Source organism: Notamacropus eugenii, chromosome 3 (assembly GCF_028372415.1).
Source record: "Notamacropus eugenii isolate mMacEug1 chromosome 3, mMacEug1.pri_v2, whole genome shotgun sequence".
NCBI lineage: Eukaryota > Metazoa > Chordata > Mammalia > Diprotodontia > Macropodidae > Notamacropus > Notamacropus eugenii.
This window is the reverse complement of record NC_092874.1, coordinates 266,687,854-266,695,912: the sequence shown is the minus strand read 5'-3', so window position 1 is coordinate 266,695,912 and position 8,059 is coordinate 266,687,854. Positions and strand designations below refer to the sequence as shown.

At 41.2% G+C, this 8,059-nt stretch overlaps 1 long non-coding RNA gene across 1 annotated transcript; it reads left to right on the top strand.

The window, feature by feature from the left end:
* Window positions 1-4,432: 4,432 nt before the first annotated feature.
* LOC140534448 (uncharacterized) lies at window positions 4,433-6,237 on the top strand. The gene is made up of 2 exons (XR_011977315.1): window positions 4,433-4,745; window positions 5,786-6,237. It is a non-coding gene; the product is annotated as an uncharacterized lncRNA (long non-coding RNA).
* Window positions 6,238-8,059: the final 1,822 nt, after the last annotated feature.

Below are 8,059 nucleotides of genomic sequence, written 5' to 3'. Positions count from 1 at the left end.
CAACAGCAATAATATTTACGTAGCACCAATAATGTATTAAGCACTTTCCAAATATCATCTCATTTGATCCTAATGATAGCCCTGCATGATAGCCTCCATTATTATTCTTATTTTTCAATTAAAGACACTGAAGTAAACTGCGATTATATGAATTGTCCAAGGCCACACATCCAGAAATTATCTGAGACTAGATTTGAACTCAGGTCTTCCTGAGTCCAGGACCATCGCTCTATCCATGGCACCACCTGATGTAAAACATAAAAAGCAACCTGTTCCCTCAAGAACATGAAGTTCTATTAGGGGATAATGTCACATTCAAATACAGAATATACCAAAAATCATAAGGATTAAAACTGCATTCAGATTTTCGGAACACATAGTATATGATTTAATTATGTGATGAATTGAAGAGTACAGAAAGAACAGTAATAGATGAGTGTTAAAAATGTCTTCCTGTAGGAGATGGTTCATGAATGCAGGCTTGAAGGAAACTACTTATTCTAAGAAGAATATTCTAGGCATGGAGGAAAGCCTGTGAAAAGGCATGTTTGGCTGAAACAATGGCAACTTGATGCCAGAGTATTAAAGATTGAAATTGACAGTCTGAGAAATTTCTCTTCTACTTTTCATATAATATGAAGCTATTGATAAGTCTTAATCCAGAGAACGACATGGTCAGATTTGTCCTTCGGGAAAATTATATTATTAAGGGTGAACTGAAAAGGGAAGACAATGGAAGCTAGAAATCAAAGTAGGAAGCTGTTGACAAATAATCCAAATGTAAATGATGAGGGTCTGAACTAAGATGGCGGTCATATGAGTACAGAGAAATGTACAAATGTGAGGGATATTATAGAGATAGTATCATTGAGACTTGGGTATTAATTTAAAGTGGGATAAGTTGAGCATGACTACAAGGTTGGAAACCTGGGTAACATATGTGTTTTCCCATAAACCAACCAGAGAGGATCTTCTCAATGTATTGGGGGCCTTCCTCAATACTCCTGGTATCACAAAAATTGCAGGGGAAGTGTGTTGGTTAGTCAATAGTCATCACTAACTCTTACAATATGACCAACCCATCCCTTGTTGCTCTAGTTTTTTCCCCCTACACCACTCCTACTTCATGATTCCTTCTTTGTTAATGTGTTGTAGCCTGCTCATGCTGATCAAGGATTGTTCCAATGCCCTTTAGGTTAACTATGAGTTTCCATGAATCACATATATACAACAGTATCAAGAAAAAATACACACACACATATACACACACGTGTTTATACATGTATGAATTAAAGTTCTTGGTTTCAATTAAAAGGTTAGAATCATTAAAAGTACATCGCCATTTCCCAAAGGCAATACAGTTTGCTCTCCTTTTCTGCTTAATTCTAGGACCAAACCATTGTCTGTTTGTAGTGCTTGTCTAAAATACATATACTAATGGAGGAGTTGTTGGTCTCTATGGATTGTCCATGCATCTGTAAACCATAGCCTGGACAATAGGCATTTTTTAATCACTTAGTTTTTCTAGAATTAATTAATCTAAACTTTCAAAAGAATGCATTAATAACCTAGGTTTCACAGATCATCAGAGGCTATGTGGAAAGATTTCAGGGGTGAGATGATTAACTTGAAGGGGTGAGGGAATGACATTTTTATTTCAATACAATTTGTTCCTTTTGTAATCCTATGTGTTTTATGCATTCAAGTACATTATTCTGAGAAGGGGTCCATTGGCTTCCCCAGAGTGCCAAAAGGCCCATGGCACACACACGTACACACTAAGTTTAAAAAAAAACAAAACACAACCTCCACATTAGGATAATTATTAATTTCATTTTGGAGGCTTTGCAAAGTTCCAGGGCTTAATGACATCCACATGATGTTATCCCCAAACAGAAGTGTCTAGAAGACATTACCCTCTTTACAGAATCCCCCTTCAACCTAGCCTGAGCATTGGATCTCCTCTCAGATAGCATGAAGCAGCTTTGGTGGGGTTACATCTTTCTGTTTAATGCCTTTATTAATATTACTGATCAAAATACCATTAAATAAGACCATCTCTATTGTTGGGGGACAGCTCTGGACCGGGGTCCCCCGTGAGGACCGTGAGATGCCTGAGGGTCCGAACCTGCTTACGTGGCAGGCTAGCTGGTCTAGCAAGCCACGAGGTACTGGGATGGCCCTGGTAACTGGCTGGCACTTGGGAGGAGCTCGCCCGCCCATGGGAGGTACGGGGGAGGAGACAGGGGATAATAAAAGGGGATGACCATGAGAGCTGGAGAGAGAGAAACGGAATAAAGCTTGCTGGCTGCAACTCCTTTCAGGTGCTCTGCCTGTTTATTCCCCTTCCCCAACAGGGAGAGGGAATTCCCTTCCCCGAACCAGGAGGAGGGCCGGAGACGTCCGAGGACCGGGGATAGGTAAGTAGAAGGTGAAGGCCCGGGAGTCGCCCTGGGCATCTGGCGCCCCGAACAAGGGACCACCGTAGGGAGAGGAGAATCAGCCTTGCCCCGCAGTAGTAGCCTTGCTCCGCTACTGCGGGAAGATTCAGGCAGCCTCAGTATTGAGAAGTGGCCTTGACCCGCTACTGCGGGAAGATTCAGGCAGTCTTAATATTGGGAAGTGGCCAGGATGGGTTAGGGAAATAGTTTTCCCAGTTTAAAGCCCGAAGATAAAGGAGTACTTGCTTGTCAGCTGTATAAGCTTTGTAAGAATGTGGGGCTTAAGCCCCACATTCGGGACTGTAGAGCATTTGTGGAAAAGATCTGGGATGTTTCCCCTTGGCTAGAGCATTGTGGGTTATGCCCAGTTAAATGGGACATAGTGGGACAACAGATGGTTGCCTATGAGAGGGTGAACCCAGGTGTATTAACAGAGGAGGACTTTACGTTCTTTCAAGTGGTCGCCGCACTTTTGTGCTTGGATCCCCGTCCCCTCTGGCGATCAAACGGCGAGACCCAGTCAGGGCAGTCCCTTCAAGGGACGACAGAAGAAGAAGAGGAATCCAATGAGGATGATCCCAACCCCAAGCCCTTATATCCATGGGGTATGTTAAGAGAATGTGCAGGCAGGGACTCCAGAGCCCCGAGGGGAAGAACAAAAGGGAAAGTTGAAAAGGACTTTGAAGAGAGAGTTCAAGAGGGTGTGAAACCTTTGAGAGGCGGCACGAGACCAATAGTTAACAAGTACCGTAAGGGAAAGTCTGATGAGGGAACGCCCAAGAGGGAGTGGAAAGCCCCTGAGACAAAGGGAAAGTCTGATGAGGAGGGAATGCCCAAGAGAGAGGGCTGGGGAACTCGCAGGAAGAAGTTTCAACGGAATTTGGGAACTCCCAGTCCTCCCAAGGTCGGGCTGAATGCCCTCTCCTTCTCCCCAGCCGCCACCTCCTTGTCACAATCATCACAAGGAACGCGGTCATTTACCTACGGGTGGTCTGGGCCCTCGGAGCCTCTGAGCGTACTCACTCAGAGCCTATCCGCAGCTTTGGCGGAGGGACAGGAGATAGATTTAGAGGAGTGGGAGGGGGCAGGCGCTTACCCTGTCATTGTGGAGCGGGATCCGATGGGAAATGAGAACCGTTTCCATCGACCGGTGCCCTTCAAATTACTGAAAGAACTGAAGGAGGCCGTCTCCAAATACGGCCCTTCATCACCTTATGTGAAACATCTCCTTGCGAATACCACAGCCACTTGGCCATGGGCCCCAGCTGATTGGAGGGAGGTATCGGGGGCTATCCTTACACCAGGACAGTTAGTGGCTTATGGCGCTGCCATTAGACAAGAGGCATTCAGATATGTCAAGGAACACAATATTGCAGGGACAGAGGACGCTGTGAATATGATAACAGGGGCAGGGCCATACTCACAGCTTATTGACCAGCTCCAATTCGATCCTCGGGTGATGGCTGCAGTTCAGTATTGTCATATTAGGGGTTTTGCCAAGATTGACGCCCCGGGGACTATGAGGGACAAGTTGGTAGGGCTAAAGCAGAGGGTTAGGGTTGAAATTCTCAGGGTCTCCAGATTTCTTCCACAAACAGACAGAAAATCACCACAAAATGAACATAGACCAGTAAAAGTAAAGGGGTAAAGCAGTTGTCCTCTTAAGATAATTTGAGAGGACCTCAGAAAAGACTGAACCTCCAGGCCAATTCCACTGAATCGACAAACAGCAGGGCCCTGGGGGGACAGCTCCATATGTAGCAGACTAGGCTTCAAGAAATTTCACCTCAACTTTCACCTCATGCCCTCAAGAAATCTCACCTCTCATTGTTTTAAGTAATCGAGGGAGAAGGAGGGAGGGATAAAATGTTATACTAAAAAAAAAGAAAGAAAGAAAAAGAAATTTCACCTAGAACTTTTGCCTCACAAACTCTCATTTACGGAATAGCAGACAGCTGAGTAGAGAGAAGATTGAAGGCCCCTCCCACCACAGTCCCACTATTTCCGGAAACAAGGCCAAGGAGTGCTGACCAGAGGTTGTAGCTAATGCAGGGAGAAAGGGCATTCTGGGGACAGCATAGCTGGGACACTAACCATGGCTTAGAGGAAGGGAGGAGTCCCTGAGGTTGAGACTCTGGACAGAATTCAGAAAACAACTGCAAGGAGAGCAGCCGAGAGACCGAGGAGAACATTATCCAAATTTGGGATTAAATTCTGATTATTATAATAATAATAATATTATTAAATAACAGTAATAATATTAAGATAGCACTAGAAAAGAGGAAATGTCCAGTTTTCAAAGAGGTGAGTCTATAATGTGAAAATATGTTTAATAAGAATGTATACGTAGAGCCTATATTAGATTGCATGCCATCTTGGGGAGGGAGGAGAGAAGGGAAGAGAAAATTTTAAACTTATGGAAGTAAATGTTGAAAAATAAAAGTTAATTAACTAATATTTTTTTAAAAAAAGAGGTGAGTCTATAGGCCAGTTTGGAACCCTGGGGATAATTTAGAACAGATCAGTAAAAAGATGGTTAGCAAACATCTAAAGGAGGGAATGGTCATCACCAAGAGATCATGCCATACTAAACTCATATCTTTTTGTTAGTTGTTTTTTTTTTTTTTTTTGACAAGGTTACTAAATGGAAAGATTAGGGAATTTTTGCCACTATGGTTTATCTAGATCTTAGTCATATATCTGATAATTCCTTTTATGCCATGCTATTTAAGAACAGCTTTGGCTTAGATGATAGTACAATTTGAACTGGCAGAATGGTTGATTCAAAAAAGGATCATTGATAGTTTGGTGTCAACTTAGATGGAAGTCTCTCATTGAATGCTGCTTAGGATCTAACTTGGTCCATTGCCGTAACATATTTTAAATCAAGGACATCCAAATCAAATTTGCAGGTCACACAAAATTGGGAGGGATAACTAATATATGAGATGATACATTCAGAACCCAAAACAGTCATGGCAGGGAAGATCACTGAAATGATTCTAATAAATAACTATAAAGTCATTTATGTAGGTTCAATAAGTGAACTTCTCAAGGTTAACGTAAGAGAAACATAGTTAGAAAACTTTTTTAATTGAAAGAAGCTGGAGGTTTTAGTTAATGCCAAGCTCACTGACTTAGCAATTTTATAGGATAGGGATAGGGACTGGATGTATAATTTCTTTGACATAGGGAACTTAGTGAGAAAACTCCCCTGCCCCATCCAGTCTAGCATATTTTCTGCCCCACTCCTACTCACACATGGGAGCTCGACTGGGGTCTCAGCTCAGTGAACTTGAGCCTTAGATCCTGTTTGCCTTTTGCACTTCTTTCCCTGCTTGTAGGTGACCAAACGATGACACCAAGTTGGATATTTCCAGCCTTAGAGACACTCTCTTGAATTGGAAAAGCACCTGAGTCCACGATTTGCCCCCAGTTACACCACAGAAATTACCCCCTTCACCTATTACAGTGCTTCTTGGAGGAATGGATTACCCTGAACAGAAGAGTCTAACTCTTAAGGTGGACTTGCCAAAAGATACCATCCATCAGGGAGAAAGCACAGAGTCAAGACAGACAAAATGTCAATTCAACTGTATTGTGAAATACTTGGATGTTTTAAGTATCAATCTCCCTGAAAAAGAAAATAATCATATTAAGTTACTGTTCCATATTTAAGTCTGTTTTTATATTTGTTTTGTTTGGAGGAAATTATTAGCTGTCCTATCCCTGATTTATATTGTGCATTGAGTACCTTCATAAAACCTTTTGGGGAAACCATAAGTACAGACAAAAATTAAGTATTAAGTGATTTCCCTAGGGTTCAAGGGTGGGGTCTTCAAGAAACAGAGAGTTCTGGGGAGGAGGAATTAAAAAACAACAACTACACAACTTTTCTTGAACATCAGTATCCCGCTGGCTTGAATTGCATGAGTCCAGTACTGGGGTGCGGAAAGTTATTAGAAGGAGAGAGCAAACGCTACAGCTTCTTCCCCCTCCCTGGCCCCATCCAGGACTAGCAACAATTCTGTGCTGGTGCAGTTTGAAAGGACGTCTTGCCCCATACCTTTATGAACTGAATTGGTAGGCTTGCGCTCTCTCTCTCTCTCTCTCTCTCTCTCTCTCTCTCTCTCTCTCTCTCTCTGTCTCTGTCTCTCTGTCTCTGTCTCTCTGTCTCTGTCTCTCTGTCTCTCTCTCTCTCTGTCTCTCTGTGTGTGGCTGTCTCTCTATCTCTGTTTCTGTCTCTACATAAATACGCACACGCACACACATATATATGCATGAGGGTACATGAGGTGTGTGTGTGTGTGTGTGTGTATTAAGTAACCTGAAGTATATTAAGTAACCTGAATTTGAAATGAAGGCAGGAAATCTAAAAGACAGAGATTAAAAGAGAGAACCTTCCAGGCACAAGGGACGGATTATATAAAGGCATAGAGACTTGAGATGGGAATGTTTTATATAGGGAACAGCAAATATGTCAGTTTTGCTGAAACATAACATTTATGAAATGGACTAAATTTAAGTAAGGTATTTACTTTGCTCTATTTGGAAGGTATAGTACTGGAAAAAAAAGACAACAGGAGGTGGGAGGAGGCTAAGAAATACCACTTCAGTGTCTTTGAGGTATGACTCAAACAAGTTTGGTTACCATAATTGTCTCTTCACAACAGTAGCAGGTATAGGGTAAGAAAAGGCTTGTGAGGGTTTTTGTGGTGGGAACACCCAAAATTTCATATTGTTTCCCAAAGTTTATTAGAACCATCTGAATCTTCAGAGTGTATAAAATTGGGTTAGAAGTCTCATAAAGCAACCCACCATGGCAAATGCCTAGTATTTCCTAATAAATGCCTATGAAAGAAAAGGAATGACTCAAACATCCTTTCTTTGGTAAGTTGGAAGTTTCAACCACCACAATTAGGCTCTGAAAATAACAATTAGGCCTTTGTTGTTGTTGAGTGTTAGTCTTTTTTTCTTACAAAATGTTTTTTTAAACAAACTTTTTAAAAAGATGCGATTCAAATTCATATTTCAATAAATCAGGTTAGATCTATAGGAAATAGATACATAATTCTCAATTTGTAAAATGCTTTCATGGATTTTCCTGGTATTTGATTTTCTTTTATCAAAAGTCTAAAAGAAAGGAGTTTATCAATATAAGCAAGAGGAAGAAATACATATCTTCCCTATAGTATAAAATACTCCTCAATCCAGCATTTGAAAAGAAGTCCTACATAGTCTGGTGGCAACCTACGTTTCCAGCTTTATTTCTTTCTTCTGTCCTTCAGGAACTCTAGATTATAGTTGAATTAATAATAGTAACAACATTAATTATTATAAATATTAATAATTAATAATAAATATTAATAATGCTAACAATAATGAGTAGAATTAGATTAATTCTACAACGCTGGCTATGTGCCAGGCACTGTGTTAAACATTTTATAAATATTACTTCATTTCATGCTTACAACAGCCCTGAAAGATAGGAGCTGTTATTAACATTCTCATATTACAGAGGAGGAAACTGAAGAAAACAGAGGTTAAGTGATTTGCCCGGGCTCCCATAGCTAATAAGTATTTGAAGTCACATTTGAACTCAGGTCTTCCTGACTCAG